The following is a 25,011-nucleotide window of genomic DNA, read 5'->3' on the forward strand; positions in this document are numbered from 1 at the left end:
TGAATGGGAATTACATGTTCAGTAACCTCATTCTAACAGAACTTTAGAAGAAATGCTTTTTCGCAGTCCTTGTTGAACTATTAACATCTTTGAGCACTGATGCTTTTCAAACCATGGAACATCTGCTGCACTGTATTGGTAGATACACACTTATCCTATGGTTCTGTTTCTTGGGTCTATTTCACTTTGTTGAAAGGTTAATTGAGTGAATCTCTAATCGTCAAACTCAAATCAGTGAAAGATCAATTAAGCAAATGACCATTTCAGCAAAACATTTCCTAGAGAACAAAAATAGTAAGCCAGCAACCATCTGTAGCAACATTTAAAACAATGCAAAGTGCGTGGCTTCGCACCCAACACCCCCTAACTAAATATACCAACTCTGCGATCTCACTACAGTGAGGAAAAGGCCAAATCCCTGACGATAGGCAACCATGTCCTTTCCTTAGAAAATTTTTCACTGAAATGATCAGTCGCTAAATTGAGCTTTCGCTGAATAGGGTCCGACGATTAGCGATTTGATGAATTAAGCTTTCGACAAAGTGATATAGTCCCCTGTTACTTAGTTATGGAAACATTTTAACAAGTGTTTTGGTGCATAGATTCTTCAGTCCTGTCTTCATTACCTTGCTAGGTGGGGACTACATCTTTCAATGGAGCACCTCAAATATAAAATGATACATTTGGTCCCACAAGGGGGCATTACTTGGAGATAATGGTAGAGGTACCACAGGTCTACTAATGATATTGCTCTGTATATCTCATTCATACAGAAACAGACCCCCAGATTTACTATTTCTCCATGCAGGACTAGCTTAGTCCTGCACAGAGGCAGCAATTTAGGATCAGGATGGCAGCACGCCATGCATAGTAATGAGGCGCACTGCCTGAGCTCCTAGTCTTACATGGAGCGTGTAAGAGTGCAGGGGGCGTGTCTGAGAGCAGAGCTCTCAGAGTATAAATGCCCCCGCAATAAAGAACAGCAAAAAAGGGTCAGAAATGAGCGAGACCACTCATAGGTGTCCACATATCCCCACCAACAGTCTCCCTTGTGTACAGTGGCAACAGTATACATAAATGAAATGAATAAACCCTTTATTTTTTTTTTTTTATAAAAATCTCTTTAAAGCTAACCATAGGTGCGCAAGTGTGCCCATCGCTTAGGCATGGTTAATGCAGCTTAAATGGCTGAAGAGGATAACAAGGAAGATATATGCAAATGAAGCAGTATAGTAATAGTGTAGTGGGCACAGCATTCGCCTTACGAGCAGGCATTCCGAGTTCGAGTCCCACTTCAGCACATTCTATTTTCCATGGCAAAGCACATTAAGATCAATATTTATGTTGCAAAACCCACTAAATAACATATATTTATGAACTGGAGTACTGCAGTAAATGCACATGTGAGGTGTCAGTGTCATAATGAATAAAGCACTAGTAAGCAGGTGAAGCACCAATAAGCAGTAGTAAGCATATTTAAGCACTAATAAACGAGTTTAACCTCGTTTGCATGGCAGTAAGCAATGCCTACACTCGTTAGGCAATCCTGAACCTAACTCTCTGTAAGCAGATGTAATGGCAGGTTAGCAGTACTTACTGTCACACAAACTCGCGCAAACACGCTTACAAATGCACAAAAGTGCCTTAATCACTCTGTATCCAATGGCCCTTGTTCTGGCCATCAACAAAATAAACAGCCATGCAAGTCTCAAACCCAGGCCCCTTTACACCATAGTCACAGTAGTTAACCACAAAGCCATCACATAAGTACAGAAGAATGAGCTATCAGCAAACAAGTATTCACCATAGTAAAACCAAACTGAACCTGTGAAAAGAATCAGTATACAGACATATGTGCCTTAACCCACTACATAACATAAATATGTGAAATGGAGTACAGCAGTAAGCCCAGAAGTGAGGTGTAATTATAATAGAGTGTTGAAGTCCCCACTAAAACATAAGGACCCCATACAGTGTACGTACACATGAATCATGGATACCAGGCATACATATAAGGTGTAATGAATAATAACTCAATTCCAAAAAGGAATTATAATGCAAAGTCTAATGTAAGCAATGCTAAGCACTGCACAGGCCAGCTTGGGAGGTGTAAGCAATGTGTAGGCCAGCTAACTCAATGTGCCCAGTGTTATATCCCTTTAAATAATGCCAACCCTAGGTAAGCAGGTTTACCCATAGCTTAGCCTTTTCAAAACTGGCCAATCACAGAAAAGTGCGGGAAATCAGCCCTACTTAAATCAAAGAGGTGGGAATACATCTCATAACTGGTTGTAGCTTCCCCTTGGAGGCACAATGGCAGTAAGGTGAGAAGGTGTGCGCTTCCAGGAGCAGCGCTGGTGCATCAAGGAGTCCAAGGTCATGGCAGGACTCCTTGTCAAAGACCATGATCAGAGACTGCTGCAAGGCCAGTACTGAGGCGCCCAATATAAGGCGGAGGCTTGGGACCATCTCACCCACGACCTCACCAGTGCCACTGGCATACCTCGAATTGGTGGGCAGATCAGGGATCACTATGCTGGCCTGAAGTGGTGTAAGGAGGACCTCTTGGAGGAGTGGCTCCAAGAGGCTAGAGTGTCATGGGATGTTCCAGTCATGTGCAAGTATCACCCCACTATGTGTGTAATAATTGCCAGCTCAGGTATATCATGGATAGGTAAAGGTAAATATTCCTCTTATGTCCCTCACAGCTGCAATTGAGAGGGCCGCGAACCAGGAGGCCCACATTAGTCGCCTGCTGAGGTCGCAATGTGAGGCAGGTCAGTAATACTCATGCAATTACTGTCATAGGAAATAAAATTAAAAGTAGTAGTAAATTAATCGCTTGTATAAAACCTGTACAGTTCAAGGCAAGTACTGCATAAACTAGAAATTATGGCAGGAAGAGTCTCATATCGTTTGTATGTCAATAAAAGTGTAATAGCCTGACAATAAAGGTCTAACTGCTGGATTGCATATGTAGACTGTGGTATCATATGGTAATGTAAATTAGCAATCATGTAATAGTACTGTAGTATTAAGCACTGTTACCCACACTGTGCACCATAAATTGAATATATAGGAATGCCTGTATATGACAGGTGTAATCCCCAGAGGCCATTTAGTACAACTGAGAGACACATAGACAGAAAACAGGGAAAATGCAGTCAACAAAACCCGAATAGCACATGCAACTGAAATGTGAACTGTTGTTTTTTTGGCACACATAGCCATGGTTCGAATCCTGCCAGTTGTAGTACTCTGCATACAGAATCATACCCCACAACTGTACAGAAATGTCCAGAATATCCAGTAAAGTGGCCCATATCTGTTACCTATCAACCTGTCCCCCTGGGAAATCAGTGGATAATCCCAAACGTATAGGCAGCAAACAGGAAATACAGCTGATTGGCACACATGTATGAGAACAAAGCTGACACACTAGCAACTCCACAATACCTTATGAGACTAAGAAGCCACGTATGTCCCATTTACACCCAAACTTGTCAAGTTGTGGTCAGAGTGTGTACAGTTTACAGTATGGTCTGAATTCTGGGAGTGCATACAGAATCATAACCCACAACTGTACAGATGAGGCCAGAATGTCCAGTATATGGGCCCATATCTGCTGTCTGTCCCCCTGTCCCCCTGGTAAATCTGTGGGATGATCCCAGATGTTTAGCCAGCAAAAAGGGAATACGAGTGATTGTCAAATATCTAAGAGAACAAACCTGTCACTGTAACAACCCCCAAAACTGTTAGGAGAGTAATATTTCAAGTATGTCCTATTTACACTCCCATGTTGTCAAGCTGTGACCAGAGTGTGTATAGTAACAGAGTGAGGTGTATGTGCATAATACTAATGTGTAATCTGGAAGTTTGTGTGGCAACAGTCAGATAGTGCTAACAAACATTGCTCCCACAGGTACGTCGGATATGAACACTGTGATGACAAATACAGACCATTATAACCTGTACTGGTACTATTCACTCTGGTATTGTAGGGAATTATGAGTGTTGCAGTTTCTCTGAATAATAAAGTATCACTGGTCACTTTCACCCACACTGTGCTACACAATGTAACTGTGTAGGAAAGCATGTATACGTGTGTGTCAGGTCACTAAAGGTGGAAGAGAGCAATATTCTAGATATGTCCTGGTACACCAGCATGTGGTCAACACATAGCCAGAGTCTGTGCAGAAAGAGTTAGATAGCTATGTGCACATCAACCCAGAATCTGGGAGTATGTACAGAAATAGTTAGTGTTAACAAACATTCCCTCCACAGGTATACCAGGTAAGAAGTGTATACTGCAGGTAAAACTGCAGGTAAAACTGGGTCATGTGTAATGATGACGACAGCCATATCACTGTCCAAACTAAGGCTATAGGGTAGTGTAGTAAGACTTGTAAGGTACAGATAACAGCACTGACTAGGAAAGTAATGTGGACTGTAGAAATATACTAGTTTTTTATTTACATCTTTCTGTCCCTCCCACCATATCTCCAACAATAATCAACATACCCACGTCAACTGGTATGTAATGTCACCTATGTTCTGATACTGTCCAATTGCTTGATAAATATATTAATGGTTCCGTTGCATGTGCTATATTGAATTATTCCAACATGGGTGGCATGGTGCCATCAATGTACCTGCATGCTGTTCTTATTACCACTGTGGTCCCATACATGCATGTGTTCTGTTTGCTATGCAACTGTTCCGTATCTGGTGTCTGGGTTAATGGGAATATCTATGCATGCTATTATACCTAACCCTAGAATGTGTTGATTATTACTAACCCACATATGATGATGAAATCTAAACACTATAGCATGCTTGGGAAAGCTAGTCCCAGCGAACCCACCTGTCTTACCTCAGCTGGCCGTGGCACCGGGCACCAGCATGTCTGGGGCCCAACCCAGGACCTCCCTGTCCGTTGGTCCTGCACCACCTTCAGGAGGAACCACCTCAGGAGATGGGGCTCACCCCCCTGGAGTGAGCATGGACAGGCACCTGTCACCCGTTGCCAGGTCGGGGTAGTGGTGCGTAGAGAGATCAACCAGCAGTTTGGTGATCTTCTACGCCAGCTCGAGGGCCACGTGTCATGATTAGTGAGTCAGCCTGGCTCTGTGACTCAGTGTCCAGCAGAGCCACATTCGGGGCTGTGAAGGTGCAGTGGTGACTGCCCATGGGTGGGGACCTCAGTTCCACTGTTTTCACTAGGGGGCTTATGGGCTTCCGATTTCCAAACACCCATCCCCATCAAGGTGTTTACCCCACACATGTGTCATATACTGGCCCTGTATGCATCTTGTTTGTCTTGTCTGTTAACCTATCCAACCTACCTCCCCAAATATACCTGCTATCCCTCCCCAACATCCCACTCTCACCTGAAAAAAAAAGGCAATCTGTTCCCACAAAAAAATCTCACCTCATACATAGCTGTCCATTTTACATACATGTCCACTATACACATGAAATCCGGTCTAACTGGCATCACAACTTATTTTTGTTGTCCTCACCCCCTCTCAGGGGTTTGAGTGTCCAAATCTACCTCCAAATTCAGTGTATATGCACAGCTGTTGCTGTAAAAGAAATGGACAGCTATGGACCTTCTCTACACCATTCCTGCACATCCCTGGCTATTTTCCTACTATCTTTCTCTCTTTGTGACGCTTTCTTCACCGCTTTCCTATCAACCCCTTTTTCTTTTCATTTAAAGAAATTAGCACGGGGGTAAGTGGGAGTAAGCACTTTTAAGCAGCAGTAAGCAGGTTTAAGCCTGTTTGCACAGGGGTAAGCAATGCCTACACAGGTTAAGTAATTTAGAAGCTAAATGAGTATAAGTAACTGTCACCAGAAGTTAGCAGTGCTTACCTCCGCACAAACCTGCGCAAACCCGCTTACAACTGCTTTAAAGAGCCTTAATCACTCTGTATCCAATGGCCCGTGTTATGCCCAGCAACAAAATAAACAGCTTCTGCAAGTCTTGAACCCAGGACCCTGCACAGCACAGCCAAAGTGACTTACCACTAAGCCATGTCAGACATACATAGCCCTAATGTTTTCAAAAACATATCATCCAGCCCAGTCATGCAACAGTACAGACAATGCATTCCAACATTTAGATGTATGTGGGTGTGTAAATATATTAATACCTAAACAGATACAACATATCTATATATGTAGATACATATATATATATACATATACATATATATATATATATATATATATATATATATATATATATATATTTATAGAAATATAAACATATATATATGCCTACATCTATAGATATGTATGTCTACATCTATATGTCTAAATATATACGGCAGGTTATATATATGTCAGCAGATATATAATATATATATATATATATATATATATATATATATATATATGTATATATAGAGGTATATATGGACATACATCTGTAGATAACACTGGGAAATAACAAAAACATATATGTCCAGATGCAACGTTAATTGGGTTGACAGGCCCCAAACAATATACGTCTTGTACAAATAGGTATACCCCCCACAGCCAAACACGTCCTCCCTGCAATACACTACCAAGTGTTGCAGATCCCATAACAAGGGCTAGACATGATATGGGCATCCTTAGGATACATATACACATGTGCAGATACAGATATACATATATATATATATATATATATATATATATATATATATATATATATAAAATAGACATATATATATATATATATATGTATATATATATATATATATATATATATATATATATATATATATAGATATATATAGATATATATATATATATATATGTAACTACATATACACGCGCAGAGATATGTACAGTAAGTTACATATGTAGTATGTGCACACAATATGGAACAGCCACTATTCCTACAGTTACTACCTTACCAACTGAAGACTGTATGAGCCACCCATACAAATGACATTCATTGCCTGCAACATATACCCACAGAGATATCAAAGGATATAACACAACACACAGGTGTGCATAAATGGAAAAGCTTTATTTGTGTACTATTACAGTTGTATATGCCATGTCATATAGCTGTTTAGACATTGACATCCATATAAACTGAGTAATGCAACTGTGAAACAGTTATACTAATACAGTAGTCTGGAAAAGTTAACAAATGTTGCTGTCCAGGCCAAGACAATCAAATAGTATAATGGTAAAGACAGACTGGGCCACAGGATACCAAACAATCAATGGTAAGTAATGCAGGTGTATAGTTCAGCAGCCTCTGTCTACACTCTGTAGACATCCCTAGGGGGTAAAGACCTCAGCTGACACAATGGGATGTAACTGTTACATAAAAAGGCGCAACTAACACCATCACAAGCACACTGACAAACAGAACAGTCTGTATGGCAGGTGGCAGTAGGCCTGCATTTAACCAAGGTGGATTGTATGTTAATGTACATTCATATACCTTAAGGCAGCTCACCCCTGATGGTCTTTAGGACTTTGGGCTTTCAGGAGTCTGTAGCAGTCCCATATACATATATGTATATATAGATATATGTATACATATATCTATATATGTATGCATATATCTATATATAGATATATGTATACATAGATATACATATATGTATATATAGGGGTCTACTTTAAAACACTGACACACAAAACACTGACAACGAGAACACTGAGACTGGAAGATTGACAACTGAGATGACCGACAGTTTAAAAGCACGAAACGTCACATGCCCGACAAACCACAATCCCGACAATCAACAAAATAGAACAAATACCTTTTCCAAAAAACACACACACAACACAAGCACAACAAAAACCTTACAAACCTACACTAAACCTTACATACACAACTATCTATGCACTAACCTTAACCCAAACCCTAAGGTCCATCACTATCGCACACTCACCTAACCTGCTCCCTAATCCTAACTCACTTAACCCGCCCCTAACCCTAAAGTCTGTCACTATCGGACACTTACCATACCCGCACCCTAACCCTAACTCACTTAACCCACCCCTAACCCTAAAGTCTGTCTCTATCACACACTTAACATGTCGGTGTTCTCAGCATCGGGTTGTGTTTTCCAGTAGACCCATATATAAACATATATATATATATATATATATATATATATATATATATATATATATATATATATATATATATATATATATATATATATATATATATATAGCCATATATGTATGCACATCCATATCTATTCTGATATGCCTACTACTGTCAATATATATGTAGATATCCATATGTATATGTGCATATGTATCTCCATCTGTACATGTGTAGACATATATTGCTCTGTATATGTATATACCTGGGTGTTTATTTGTATATCTATGTACATATACATATCCATCTATGTATGTCAATATGTATATCTGTATGTCTATATAGATACCGGGATAAGTATATGTACATATATCATCACCATATGTTCTGAACATGGAGTGTAGCCGTACCTTTTTTTACATGTGTGCCATTGGCTACTGACAGACATCCTAAGGACATCATAGTACAGTACCACTGCTAGCATGTAATCATCATGTGGACTACAGCAGAGATAATGGCCAATATATGTGGACAGTCTGACACACCCTGGACAGTCCAGAGGTACACACATAACCCCTTTGTGCAAGACATGTCGACCAATCCTGACAATGTGGATGTTAACAGCCATATAGATGGGTATAACGCATAACTACTGGTATACATTTGCCCACACAGGTTATGCATTCACACATCGCTGTCTGTCCTGCCACATAATAACCACTGGTAAGGAGGTGCCATGGCCACATACCACCCACTAGATATTGACACACATCTGTACAGCATACCACTGCTCTGTCTGACATGCATAACTGTTATGGTGGCCCGGCAGTAGTACATCTGGCAAGTAACTGGACATTACATCTCACTGGGTAAGTACACTAAGCTGCTAGGCATGTAACAAAGCACTGTGCAGGCTACAGGCAGACTGGCTCAACACTAGCCTACATGTCCTATGGCTCTACAGACATGCCACAGCACAGAGTAACATACACCTGTGTGTAAGTGCATCACCACAACCAATGTGAACATAGCCACAGCTACATGTGGCATGCTAGCATATTATTACAGTATATGGACTATCTGTTCATCACCACCCTCATATGTACCACCCACACACTAACCCTGCTTATACTGGGCCACTACACAGTGGGGTCCAATGCCTGTCTGTGGTATGGGACATGTGCATGTATGGCCCTACAAACATGTAAGCTGTCAGGGTAACATACATTTTAGCAGCATGTAACATCAGATAGAGCAGGACCAAAAACAATGACATCTACCAAAGTCTGTACACAGGCCAAGGTACATATTAACAATACACACACTGCCGACAGTCACCATAAGTACACAGACCTCGGTACTGTACAGACAACCATAGAATGTCCAGGTTATGTCATCAAATATAACCCCTACTATACATTACATGTGTAGTAGTCTGATATCTCACTGGCTTGTTATCAGATATGATGTCACTAAGTATGGTGTACAGTACATATGCATCCCTTACTGCATGACATATGTACAAAGGTTGTCAGGGTTGTGGCTGGAGGCACATACACAGGGCCAATATTGACATGTTGCTGTGATAACTTCATACATTTACTGTTGTAACAGAGTTTGTTGCACCATATGTCCTATGAGGGATATGAAGTCAGTAACTCTCACAGCTGTCACCATCTACAGACTGCAATCCTCACACTACCTTCTGCAGTTCACTGATAGGTGCTCTGTGGGTAACACCTGAAACAAAAGGCACCACACACTGGCCAGTCTGCAGATGGCTCTACAAATGGGTGTTCCCTTATTAACATAGCACTGACATGGCAGGTATGTAAACATGTAGGACAGCCATATCCACACACACCCTGTTAAACCAACATTACTCCAAATGCAGTATAGCAGCACTTACAGTCTGTATTCAGGTCAGGCACATCCCCCTCCTGTGTGTTGGCCTGTTTTCACAGTTTATGTTGTTAGAGGTAAACCCCAAATCCATCTGAGATGCTGTTTGCCAAACAACAGATCTAGTCCCTGCTCACAGTGAATGAATGTCCCACCACCATCATGATATTCCTAGATATTGGTGTGTGTCTCCATGCAATTGGCTATGGGAATGTTACCACAACTGTTCCACATGCAATCAGCTAGAGGAGGGCTGCAATTCATGCAGACACCATCAGCTGATCCTGAGCATCACTTAAAATACACATGCTGCTGCCTAAGCAAAGCAGGTGTAAGTTTCCACATCCAACAGAGAGGGAGTAAGAGAGGCAGACAGAGGCACAGAAAAGCCAGGGAGGGGTGGGAGAGTAAAATTTACTTATGTTTGTGTCACATAACTACCAGTAATGGGTACCAACCCCCAACGACTATGCAGTGCTATCACATGTCCATGTAGTTATTGGATGCCACATAGGTTATATGTTGGGAGCTCTCAGAACGTATATGTAATGTTGAGTGACATCTGCAACAGGGATATGGTAGCTATGTGGTAGGTGTAGTACACGTGCCTGCTCACATGAACAGGTGTCAGCGTCAACACAGCCACACTCTCACATGGACACACACACATTGCCACACTTGGCAGGGCCAGGAATACAACTAATCCCACTACTGATGAGTTGTATTCCTGGCAGGGCCAAGAATACAACTCATCACTAGTGGGATTGCCACAACACAGTACTGTGCAGGTATCACATGCACCACAGGGGTCATATGGAGGTTATATGTGCAAAGGGTATGTGGAGGTGTCTGACATCAGACAGAATGCTTCTGTCTGCCAATGGGGGTTGTAGTGAGTGTGAATGTGGTCATATGCATCATACATCACATACACAGATATGGGTGCCAGTACTGACATGCATGTGTGCACTGCTTCATGGGTGTGTTGTGGCTGATGGTGCCAGATGGCTATACAAGGCTAGGTGATGGCCATACCTTGACATCAGGCCACATGACAATGGTCTGCATTGTGGCTCAAGGGTGTAGTGTCTAAAAGTGCCCACACAGGTGGGTATTGTATTCACCATCCTGTCAGCTGGGTGACTACTGTGTGTGGTCAACACTGTGCATTGCTTGCCATGTATGTGTTCCTTAGTCCATGATATGGACAGTGTCTGGGAAGTGCACACCTCCCACATGCATGTACAGTGACATGTGGAACTGTACCTTGGGTGTCTGGCCCATGTTGTGTACACATATCATTATCATCAGATGTGCCAGTCCTGGCCTCATGTGGCAGGAACTCTTCATGGACAGCAGGTTTGCCCTGCACCTACATTGATAGCATGATACTAGTATTCCCTGGTGTCAGTGGCATCTGTCCATACAGGGCTTGTGTTTCAGGAATGTTATGTCCTTTGTGGGTCACATTTGATGGCACCACAGGTGTTGTAGATGTCCAGTGGGGAAAATGGTTGAGGTGGACTGTCGGCATGTACATGCCTATTGGACTGATGGACATGGTGCCATGCCCTCTGTACCCCACTACAATTACACCATGGTTACTATCAGTGGGCAATATGCAGGGTACTATCAACATAGTGGCTGTTGCCTAGGCAAGTGTGTGTGTGTGTGTATGTATGAGACATGGGTTGAGAGTGTACCCTGGGTAATACAAGGGTTGCTAAAGTTGTTCAGCTGGCACTGATGTCACATTTAGGGGTACGGATTTGCACCCTAGCCTCTTGGCTATTTCACATCTGTTATCTCTGTACAGTGGACATTGTGATTTATACTTGGCCCACCATATAAGAAGTTTGCAAAACCCATTCCACATTGAGTCCATTTGTTACACACTCACAGCCACCGCCACACAGGATATGAATGACAAACACAAACACAGATAAATACACACACACACACACACACACACACACACACACACACACACACACACACACACACACACACCTGCCATGTCGGGGATTAGAACTCCAACCTAACTAGTATATTACACTATAGCAGTACACCGTTATAGGACACGCCACAGAGATTACTGGAGTTTTCCTTTCCCAAAGGTGTATTTCACAGTGAATGACAGCAGTATTGCCAAAGTAGGGCATATGAATTGTAGTGAGTGTGACTAACCTAAAATGCATTGCTCCCTACACAAACATAGAAACACACACAAAACATCCACAACTGCCATGTGTGGGGATAGAACCCCTCCCAGAGTTCTATATCACACTACAGCATGATGGTGTTATAGGACACACCACGGAGATTTCTGGAGTGCCCCTTCCCCAAAGGTGTATTTCACAGTGAATGACATCAGCAGGATTGCCAAAGTAGGGGCATTTGAATTGTAGTGAATGTGACTAGCTTAAAATGCATTGCTCCCTATACAAACATAGAAAACACATAAAACATCCACAACTGCCATGTGTGGGTCTAGAACCCCTCCCAGAGTTTTATATCACGCTACAGCATGATGCTGTTATAGGATGCACCCCAGAGATTACTGGAGGGCTCCTTCCACAAAGATGTATTTCACAGTGAATGACATTAGCAGGATTGCCAAAGTAGGGCATATGAATTGTAGTGAGTGTTACTAGCCTAAAATACATTGTTTTCTACACACACACACACACACACACACACACACACACACACACACACACACACACACACACACACACACACACACACACTCACACACACACACACACACACACACACACACACACACACACACACACACACACACACAAACACACAATTGCCAAGTCTGGGATTAGAACTCCTACCTAACTAATATATCATACTACAGCAGCACACAATTATAGGACACACTACAGAGATTACTGGGCTACAACCTTCCCAGAGGTGTATTTCTAGGTGGATATCATCAGCAGCCTTGCCAAAGTAGAGCATTTGAATTGTAGGTTGTGTGACTACCCTAAAAAGCATTGCTCTCTACACAGAGTCAGACAGACACACACACAGACACACACACACTTGCAAAGTCTGGAATTAGTACTCCTACCTAACTATTTTATCATACTACAGCAGGACGCAGTTATGGCATGCGCTACCGAGATTACTGGGTTACAACTTTACCAAAGATGTATTTCTAGGTGGATGACATCAGCAGCCTTACCAAAGTAGAGCATTTGAGTTGTAGGGAGTGTGACTACCCTAAAAAGCATTGCTCTCTACACAGACAGAGACAGACACACACACACACACACACAAACACACACACACAGTTGCCATGTCTGGGATTAGATCTCCAACCTAACTAGTTTATTACACTACAGCAGTACACAGTTATGGGATGCACCACAGAGATTACTGGGCTACAACTCTCCCAAAGCTGTATTTCACAGTGGATGACCTCAGCAGGCTTGTTATAGTAGGGTTATAGGGAGGGCAGTGTGTGTGTATATGGGTCATAACCTATTCATCTAGAGGTTGACACACCACATGCGGGCACACACAGGGTCAGATTGCACAGGTACGTGTATACAGCTGCTAGATGACTACTTCCTTGTACAGTCATGTTGCACAGCTAGCACGTGCACCACATAGTCTGTAATACTAACAGATACTGGTGGCTAGTATCTACAGTGAGTGACATCTGAACCTCATGTGGTTGTGGACCTTTGGCTGTGTGGGACAGGCCTGGATAGCTCCTTGTCACAGTCACCCTATTCCACACATCTATGTATGTCTACCTTTGGCTTATTATAGTGTATTGTCCTTAGATATATGCCTGTATTCCTATCCACTGTGTGTGCAAAGCATGTGTTGTGCATACTGAGGAGTGTTTGCACAAACATCTGTGACTGCCAGATATGTCTGGCCCACTGGTGTATGCAGACATGGCCTTCATGTGTTTAAGTGTGTGAGCATGCCCAGTATGACCTTTCAGTATGTTGTTGACTGACATTGCCTTCATTTCTCTAAGTGTGTGAGCATGGCCTGTATGCCCATCTGTACTGAATGTGTGGATCGAGTCCAGGTAGTTTGTACTGCAGTGGTGACCTTTGTGTTGTACACCTACAGGTAGCATACTGCTTCTACAGGGTATCTGTTGATCATTTGGCATTGACTGTTACTACATTTCTACATAGGATAGGGGGGCACACCTGACTATTTCTACATTTCTACACAGGATTCGGGGGGCACACCTGAATGTTACTACATTTCTACATAGGATGGGGGGCACACCTGACTATTTCTGCATTTCTACACAGGATTGGGGGGCACACCTGACTGTTATTACATTACTATGTAGGATGGGAGGGGCACACCTGGCACTTGTACAAATTTGGTATGGCTGTACTGGTATGTCAGGTAGTCTGTATTCTTACCTATCATGCTGACTAGAGGTATATCAGTGTACTACAGATCTTAGCTTTGATTTACCTACATATTAGTTTCTGACTTCCTACACTTCAGAACTAACATCCCACTGCCTGAGCTGTTGTAGTCTGTCTGTGTAGGCACGGGGGGGTTACCCATAGGCATCATTCAGAGGCCATAGCACAGCCTTTGTTTGTGTTTGTCTACAGCTGTCCTGCTGGCTGTGACTATTGTTGGGAATGTGAAACCCCCTGACTGGCATGTGTGAGTCACTTACCTTGTGGGTGTCCCAGTATTGAGGGTGGTGCTGCAGGGCTGCCTATGTCGGATGCACATAGTACACTCCCTACACATGGTTGAGCACAGGTAATGTAATGTCTGGCATTTTTTTTACTCTATGTGAGACTCAGAGAGAGGTGTTATTCCCTGGGTACTTCCTGTGTCAGTGTATGTGCTATGCGTTGCCTCTTTGCCAAGGTCAGGGCATACTGGGTGTGCCTCCTTCTGCCTACTGGGGCAGGCTCAGGTTGTTCATCTTCCAAGTCACTCTGTGCCTGCGCAGGCCTTGGTAATGGTGAGAGACTGTGTGGCCCTGCCCTGTGCTGTTCCTGCTGCAGCTGTTTCCGCAGGATCATATTGTGTAGCATGGCACATACGAGGAAAATTTGCGTACATGTAGCTGGTGAGTACTGCAATGCTCCACCGGATGTGTCCATGCACCGGAACCGTGACTTGAGCATCCCAAACACATGCTCTACAATAATTCTGGTCTGTGCATGTGCCTCATTATGGAGTTCTTGTTTGGATGTGTGTGTGCATTTTTGATGGGTGTCATCAGCCATGGCTCCAGTGCGTATCCAGCACCCTCCACTAGGTGACCATGAGGGATGTCCCCATTGGCAAATCTCTGGTACAGCTGCATCAGATGCCAGATGTGGGAATTGTGATAGCTTCCAGGGCAGCCAGCACACACATTCATTATTATGCCCTGGGCATCGCACACGACCTGGCAGTTGATGGACGGGAAGCCCTTACGATTGATGTAGACCCTACCCCGCCCACCGAGTGATGCTTTGATGCATATGTGCGTGCAGTCTATAGCACCCACTACCTCAGGGTATTCTGCTGTTTAGTGGAACAGTTGCATATTGCTGGCCAACACCTCACAGGTGTTGTGGAAAAATATGTGCTCACTGACATGTGCTGACATGGCATCCAGGGACTGGTGGAGTACCCTGGATGCTGATACCTGTGAGATCCCCATCATATCCCCAGTTGGCCTTTGGAAGGTACCTGTAGCTAGCATTCTTAGGCCTACACATACCTTGGTATCCACTGGCATGGGTTCCCTTCTGTTAGTTCTGTGTGTGAGGCATGGACGGTACAGCTCAACAATTTGTAGGCGGTTCCTGTCCACCCTATAGTGCTCCACTATCTCCATCTCATGTAGACTCTGGTAAGTTACTCTGGGTCTGTACACTCTTCTCCGTCTCCTCACTGTGGGTTGGTCGACAGCATTCACATCCTCACCACCCTCAGCCTCTTCCACAAGTTGTTGTATAACAGCTATTGCAGCCCCTATCATTTTGCTGTTGTGAGTGTTAAAAGTTCTCCGCTTGTTTACACCGGTGGTGTAGAGTGTGGGAAAAACCAGAGGGGAAGGTGTTTGCATAGTTTATAGTAGTGTTCTGGCCTGGGCTGGTCTGCTGCCTGTGTAATTGGCTGATTGTGTTACATTTCACCTGCCAGATATGCTAGTTCTCCTAGATTACCTTCCTACTGCTGTTTTCCCTTCCCATTGCCTACATGTTTAAGCCCAGGGGTGTGCCGTGCAAACAGAGTGCTCAAATGTGCACAGAGCTGCTATTTCCTATTTTAACTTTTTTTAAAAACCTTTAAAACCTGATGCATGGGGCACACACCCACTGTACAGAGTGCTAGGCAGAGTCAGACACACACCCTTGCTTAGCTGTGCTTAGCTAGGAGCAAACCTGAGCCACAGGGCTCCAATCTGCTTACAGTATGCCTGACACCCCCTCCGATGTCACCTAACTCCTAGGCTTGCACCAAGCTATTCCTGCTCTTACACTGTTGGGACCTGACTAGCATGGTGGGGAAAACTGGGATTCACTGTCATTCCCCTCATTTGCATAGGATTGTCTGCTAATGCATAGTTACATGTCTCATACTGAGCCTCCCCCCTTACCAACCATTACTCCCTGGTCATGTTGTCTTTTGCCTGCTATTGACTTGCATGGCAGAATAATGATTTTAGTTAGAATGCTTATTGTAGGTTAATTTTGTTATTTTCCCCTGAATCCCATTTGCGAGCCGCTGCCCTATGCTTAAACAGCTGAGATCGGCTAAAAAATAAAAAAAAAGTTGATTTTTTTTATTTTTTATGTTGATTGCAATGCCAATGGCCTTATACCTGGCCATTGGCATGCTTCCTGACTGATATGCAGCCTTTATTTGGAGCTGTCATGGCTCAGTTTTGGATTTTGCAGAAATGTACTCGGTTACTAACCAAGTACATTTCTGCAGATTGCACTAGTCCTGCAAGGCCAGTTGCAAGACTCCTGGATCACAAATTCACCCAATTTGCATGGATTTCTCCTGCAAATGGGGTGATTTACATACAGGGGCTTAGTCCGTGCAGGACTAGTGCAGGACCTCTCGTGCATGCCCCTGCAGCTGTTCCTGGATCGCACGGCAGACATATTGCTTGCTAGAGCTCCTGCACTGGTCCTGCATGCCGTGCAAGGCATATAGAATCCATGGGAGAGTAATATGTCTGTAATATGAACACTTACCTTTCACAGAACATAAAGTGAGTAATGAAAAAAAAAAAACACAGTTAGAAACTGCCAAGAACAAGCTGCTAACAATCTATTCAGTCATTGGAAGTTCCATAATAACCAAAGGCTCTTAATACTAATGATAGACATTATTAACAGTTCATTCTGAATATTAAACTGCATACAATGGTAACACTGAAAGATAAAGTGTCAGTTGTTAAATTTTAATTTTTAATCAAATGATTAATACTGTTTAGGGTTAATCAATGCTGACCTTTTCTTGAGTTCACATCAAGAAATCTATAGTAAGTTAAGCTTCCAGAAGATAATTTTTCTAGAGTTCAAAATGGTATACTCAGGCCTGGTTATACTTGTGAAACTGATCTTCTCAGGTTATGATTTGCTGTAAAAGTATATCTAACGTGACTCTTCCAATGTTTTTTCTTTATAGAACTTGTCCCTATGTTTCCATGATGTGATTCAAACACACTCCTCCCAAAGAAGCTTCAAATTCCAAGGATAGCAGCACAATCTTTAGGGGCACATTTTTCTTTGCTATATACACTCTTTGAAATGTTAACTTTTATAAACCTTCTCATACAACCTGAGACAGTTACTCACGAACCATGCAAAGTATCATTACCCCAGAACCGAACTGCACTGCGCATGCACATGCTTTGTCCTGTCAGGTATCTACTCTTTGGCAAGCTGTCCCCGTCAACATTAAGGAAATCAGTTATTCCCTATTCAGAATGCGACTCTAAAAGTACTTCTTCATCCAAACCAAATGCTCCTGCTTCAACACAGGACAGAAAAATAAAAAAATGACATATTACCTAACATATCTCCTTTCTGAGTCTGCTCTCCTCTCTCAAGATTCACTATGATTGTTCACTAAAATGTATATACACAGTTTTTCTATGTAATTAGTCTGACCTACTCTGTTATTGCTTACATTTCTGTATTTTTTGTTTGTGAAATGTTTTTGATCATATCTGGGTCTGAAATTGGTCAGTACCGATCAGTGCAGTATAAACAAACAAAAATTAAATAAAATGAAAGACACTCAGTGTTGATTTGTGAGAAAAGTGATGAAGTGATTGTACCCCTAGCTAAGCATTTAATTAATCGTGGGAGAGGGAAAAGGTTCCTGAAAACTGAAGACAGCATGTGGAACTCCCTCCACAACAGTGGAAGAACTATGCTTCAGATTCCAGTTGGTTGGTTTGGGTGGGTTTAATAAAAATATTGAAGTACGTGAAATAAATCCACAGAGCACAGGTAGGTATCCTGTTTGAAAAATGAGAAGTGGAAATATAAGAATATGTACTTGATAAGTATGATGGAAAAAGGCTCAAGGAAAACTTACCCTTTTAAGGATAGGATGATAAATTAGAAAGAGGTGATAACTAATAACAGTGGCAGAAATTAAGAATGTATGCAGCTGACAAAAGGCAATTGATATTGTGATTACAACACTAGAATTTCTGACGTCCACAAGATCTGCAGCTTGATGCAGGAGAAAAATAGGTAGACTGGCTATTTTTCTATTATCATAATCTGTATTTTTGTATTTCAAAACCAAGTTTAAAACTTCAGTCCAAGGGTATACCTGTAATAGTAGTAATGCAATATTTGGCGGCTTTGATGCTCCAGTCTGTTTTATTGGCGTTTATTTTATTTATGTATGCACGATTCTACATATATTTTACTCTGTAGTTGAGTTATTTTACTTTATTTTACTAAAGTTCATTTATTGATCTTTAAGCTGTTTTTGCTAGCATTAATTTTATATATATATATATATATATATATATATATATAATATATATATATATATATATATATATATATATATATATATACACACACACACACACACACACACACACACACACACACACACACACACACACACATATATATATATATATATATAGAGAGAGATAGATATAGATATATAGATATATATTTATGCAGTGTTGATTACCTGAGAAGAAGCTAATCATTTTTTACATTGCTGGTTAGCAAGCTTTGTGGCACTTGTCTCTCATTAGACTGCTTATGGTTTACTAACAATGAAATAAATAATTGTTGTAGTTAATATTTGGGTTGATTTAAAAGCAGCAGGTAATTGGAAGTTTCTGGCTTTTCCAAGGTGGCGCCAATATTACAGTAAGTAAGAAGGTTGTGCAGAACTGGAGAATTCTCCTAGCCCTGTTGTTCCATTCATTCTGAGGGTTGAGTTAAAAGCCCATAGCCAGATAGCACCACAAATTACCTTTATGCTCTTAGGACCACATTGTAGTTTGCAAATTAATTAATGTGATGGATGTGTGTGCACTTTTTTGATATTACTTCTTCCTTAATTGGCAGTGGTGGGATTAAAACACCACTAGTGCCATCTATTTTGACATCAGTGGTTGACAACCTGCCTCTAGATAGATTAGTATTTTCATATTTAGGGGTAGGGAACCCCAGCCTACCAGCACATCACCTGAACAGACTGTTTCAAAATATGTATAGTACCTTAGTACAATCATAAACAGAAGTGGAGAAAACACATGCCCTTGGTAGAGCCCTAAGATGACCTCAGCTGTATTTGATTTATGTCAAGAATGCAGATACAAGTCTTATTCTGCAAACACAGGGAATGAAGAGCACAGATCAAAGACCCAGAGACCAAGTACTGTTAAAGTATCTCATGCAAAGCATTCTAGTGCACATGACCATATGGTTTCTCCAGGTCCACAAAGCACATATAAACAATACTACTAAACCAGAAATAGTGGGAGAAAAATAGTAGCATCACTGCAGTAGGTTCATAGGTCAGTACTTGGCTAGTTGCCCTTGTGGGCTATTTTATGCCTAGCCAATTTCCCTTTGAATGGTAAGAATCCAACACTGTACTCTTCAAATGTGAGGTAAACACCTTAACCATTATGCTAACCTCCAACCCAAACAGAAAGCAATTGGTCTACAGACTATAACATGCCTAGTTAATATCCAGGCAGTGACCAAAGGTGAGAATCAAACCCTGTACCTTATGTCTGTGAGGTAAATACCTTAAACATTCTGACAACTCCCATAGTCAATAATAAATGAAACAAATAAACATGGCCTAAAACTAAGTGTGAAAAAAATAATTTTCATAGCCTTTGGGAATTCACATACCCCTGCAAATTACAAATTCAGTAGCACAGCCCTAAGAGTAGATTCAGAGGTGAGAGATCTAGGTACACAGATAGACAGTAGCCTGAACTTTGACTGCAGTGTTTCCACAGTGGTGCGATAGTCCTTCTATGTGGTACAACTTATAGGTAAAAGTATGGGATCCAGATTCCAGGAAATTATAGTCCCACTGTACTCATCCCTCATTAAACCAATAAGAGAGTACAATGTACCATTTGGCATGTGCTTGACTGGGCACTTACAGCAGCTGGAGTGACCTCAGAGATTCTTCACAAAGAAAATACAGGGTGTAAACAACATGTCCAGTGTGGATAGACTAAAAACCCTACCCCTTTACTCTATCTCTACCAACTGTTAAGGGGTGACCTATGCCTGACCTATAAGACACTCACAAATCCAGCCATGATGTAGCTGCTGCACAACTGCAAGTAAAATAGCATATGGCTCACCTGATCTAGGAATCTAAACTTAGTCAGCAACTCAATTAAAATGTGCTGGAGAGGCAGATATGTATCTCAGAAATTGCTCCTTTTTGCTTTTCTATTCATCTAAATTAAAGCCTTTCCCTGGCCCTCTTCAAATGCAGTTTGAATCAATGAATGGGGAATCAGAAATTCACACCTGGGGTAGTGCCTATGTCCCTTATATAAAAAACTCATGGCATACACACAGACCTATCCCATCCTCTTTTTCACTGAGGCCATATATTGGGTAAAATCAGGTTATATTGGTTAGGTTTGTAAGGGCTCTTAAGTTATTAACCTGGTAATCTGCTATGAACTCATGAATCTAAAAAAATAAATAAATAATATCTCAGCAGGTATAAAGCTATACAGTGAGGGTGAGGGCTTTTATCAGCATAGATACACACACTCATAAGTGATTATTAGGCTAACAACTCCAGCCTACCCAAGAAATATATATGACAAGTTTGAATCCTTCAGGTAATTTTAAGGGGCATATGCAGGCTTGAGCAAGCTGGTCAGGAATTTACAGGCTGTGTAAGTCTAGTAGAGATATATGTGTCAGACCAAGGGTAAATGTATAATTCCCCATCCACCGGTCCAAATTAAACCTGATTTGCGTTAGGGAAGAACTCTGCTTTACATGGATGGGAAGCTTGTTTCAGAGAAATTCTCTGAGACACATACCTGCCCTCCAACATGTCCTATTGATGATATTTAGTTCTTTGGACTGGATTGTTTTGATAATATTTGTTTTGCAGATGTGCAACAGGTCAAACAGAATGGGATCTAAAGATGCTTTGTAGGCCAGGTGCAGATCACCTCTCAGCAGTCTGTTGGAGACTGTGTGTAGGGAAAGGGCATGAGGCGGAAATACTTCCTCCCCTTTGCATAGTAGAGGAAGGTTTAAATCCATCTATCTCTGGCTTATGGGCCCAGCATGCATCGACTGCACCATTCTGCTGCCACTGATTTCATCAGACTGAAAAATCTCAACTATGAAAGATAATTTTGTTTACAATTCAGCCCTTTACAAAACCATCAGTTAGCACATCATCTACTTTTCTCTGTAGAAATGAATGTCTTAAAAGCCTACATTGAGCTGTTTTCTTAATTCAAAAAATTCAGGATATTTTATCACATGACATTTAGTATGAGTTTCCTGTAATACTTTCTGACTACAGTTATAGCTTGTTTTATAACAAGGACCAAAATTACATCAACAACATTCAAGCTGCAAGTTTGAATGCTGCATTCCTTTAGATTACATTTAATTTTACTTATATAAAATATATCAATTTACAGTGTTGTATGAAATGAAGTGATTGTACGCACTTAAGATATGGTGTAGATCAGATTCTTTGCCAAAATCTTGCTGCATCCCATTTCAAAGAACAGAGAAAATATGTAACACTATTTTCTGTCCAGAATGAAAAATATAGGAACTTTCCTGCATTAGATAATAAGCTAACGGGTTCGGAGGACATGTTCTCTACGACACGATGAGGTTTTAATGTCACATAAACAATAGGTCTAAATGGTTGTTTTACAGGATTCTTATGTAATTTTGTAATTGCAAATAGAATTCCAGTTCTTGGATTCTCAGTATTAAAAAACTCATAAAGCTCCTGACTGATCTCGCTCTTCATCAATAATTCATCCAACAATAGGAATTTTCTCAAATAGCTGCCTACATTATAAAGGTAGTCATTCAGCATTTATAAAGAAAAATATACCAAGGGGGTAATTTAGAGCTTCTAGGATGACCACTCTGGATAGTGAATATGAAAAAGAAGTATATAATTGCTATGTTTACACAAGAGGCTATAATCATGAGCATTTGAGTAAAGTAGCCGAAGAAGTCAATAATAAAAGGCACTCATTTTTAAACCAGTTGTGGAGAATAGTACCCATGTTAATTTTAGTTATGAAAATAGAGCCTGTATGGTAGAAAAAAATAAATAGAAATCAACATCCAGTATTCACGTTAGATATGTCAATGGGCACCTTATCTATTAGGGAGATTATAAAGAGGAAATGGACAGTACTATAAGGTAATTCTGATGTTTTAAAGTAGTAGGAAAGGAACCTAAATGTGTATGTAAAAGAAACACTTGCTACAAGAGTTTATTACAAAGGGATGATATTAAAAATGAAATACCAGTGACAAATGAATGCAAAAGTACTTGTGGTACCTGGAAAATATGCAGGTACACATATGTTAGCCCATATTGTATTACAGCATTTAAGATATACTATAAGCAATTACAGGTTGATTTACCTGTAAGTCTATAGGAGTAGTATACATTGCATTATATTCAGGCTGTCAGGAATTTTGTATAGGCATGACTACCCAAAGTCTAACTATGAGAGTAAAAGAACATCTGTATGCAATAAAAGTGAAAGATTCAACAATGCATTGTCTAAACATACTATAGTTTGTAGTAAATATAAAAACAAATGTTTTTCTGTATACAAGTCCCATTGGACAAAAGAGAAGGATGCTAAAAAAACAGTTAGAAAAAATGGAAACAGCATGACAAGTTAGGGTCAATGCAAACAAGTTCCCAGGGTTAAATGAATCTATAAATATAAAATATTTTTTATAAGACAGGTAAAATTTTCATAAAATGTGTGTATAAAGATATTTTAAATTACATTTATATTTATTATAGTTTTGTATAAGCAAAGTTTAATATTATATACTTGCATTTTTGAATTTTTTCACTGTGAATTAGAAGTGTTGGCTCTTTAAATTTTAATTGGTTATTAATTGCTAATGTGTTTAAATTGGAGGAGAAGTTGTATAAAAGGCTGTGATTTTGTGTTAGAAATGTTTTTTTCTGAAGAAGTCATTTTATGACAAAAGCATTTAATAAATAAGTTTTGACGCTCAAGACGATTGCTGGTTATTCTCGTGTCCTCCATAATTAAGTGTTTTAATTGATTTCTTTATTATTTAACACTTTTCATTCAGTGTTGTTTGGGTTTTGATTTCTATTATATAGGACAGCCTCACTCTGTCACACAGACAACAGCCACAGAAATACTGTAATGGAAACATAACAGTTTTGGAAGCTATCAATGGACTTTATCCTGCCACACAAGCAACAAAAAAGCATGACAGAGCAATCCTTTTAAAGCTGTTAGAAAATTTGCAGTGCATTTCACTTTTGGCTGCCATTTGTGTTGCAATGCAAGGCGTGTTTCAGCTTTTAAAGCTGTTGGCCACTTCACTATCTGAACCATTCTTTTTTAAGTGATAGTGTAAAGGGTTAGTTAAAACTCCCATTGTATTACAAAGAATTATGATTGGTCACTAATCATAACTTCTATTTACTATGTATTCTTGACAGCAAGGCTCAAGAGCTGAGTTTCTTGGAATAAATTTCTTAAATACACAACAAACAAGATATTTCAGTGAGCCAGCCATAATCTTCTATACTATAATTATTTTTGATTTTTGCAATAGTAGGCATTCTGAGAGCACTATTACCAAATTAACTTTGTACAGTCAACTGCAAGCATGAACCAATGTATCTGAACTTATTTGTACTTCTAACTGCATGCCAGAGACCATAATATATACGGGATATGTATAAAATATTGTATCAAGATACATACAGGGGTCAACTGTACTTTAACAAAGTGAAATCATTTAAATAACGTTTTGCCAAATCATTTTTGATAGATCATTCTTTCACTGTATGCTGAAGATGCATGATTAGGGGGATTTACAACCCCCATGAAGAAGAAATCCCTCCACCACACAAGTAAACACCAAACTGCAGTGTTTAAGATAATTGTATATCTCCTTATATGGATGCTTCTGGAAAATGAAAAATTCAGTAAGGTAGTTCAGTTAATCATGACTCTGCCACCTTCACTTCAGTCATCACACTCTTTTCACAACGCACAGACTTCATTGCTGATTCCTACTATCTAAAGAGCAGTACAGACAGAGGTAATTATTAGAAATCATTAGACTCAGTTTCTTAGAGAAGGCTACACTGAATTAAATAAAAATCTAGTTCTCAAAATTCTAAGTAGAATCTAAATCTGAATAAAGTTACCAAAAGCAGGCAAAGTTATATAGTAAATCCATCATGTCTGTTATGGTGCAAGTCAGCTTGTCAGGTACGACAAGGTTTCATTTTATTTGATATAGTAATTTGAC

General features: G+C 40.6%; 1 protein-coding gene across 1 annotated transcript in view; it reads right to left on the bottom strand.

Moving 5' to 3' along the window:
• GRID2 (glutamate ionotropic receptor delta type subunit 2) overlaps positions 1-25,011 on the bottom strand; it is a 4,699,489-nt gene that overhangs the window by 1,383,057 nt on the left and 3,291,421 nt on the right. The window lies entirely within an intron of this gene.

The sequence above is a fragment of the Protopterus annectens genome, chromosome 2.part0 (genome assembly GCF_019279795.1).
Source record: "Protopterus annectens isolate FY-2018-M chromosome 2.part0, PAN1.0, whole genome shotgun sequence".
Lineage (NCBI taxonomy): Eukaryota > Metazoa > Chordata > Ceratodontiformes > Protopteridae > Protopterus > Protopterus annectens.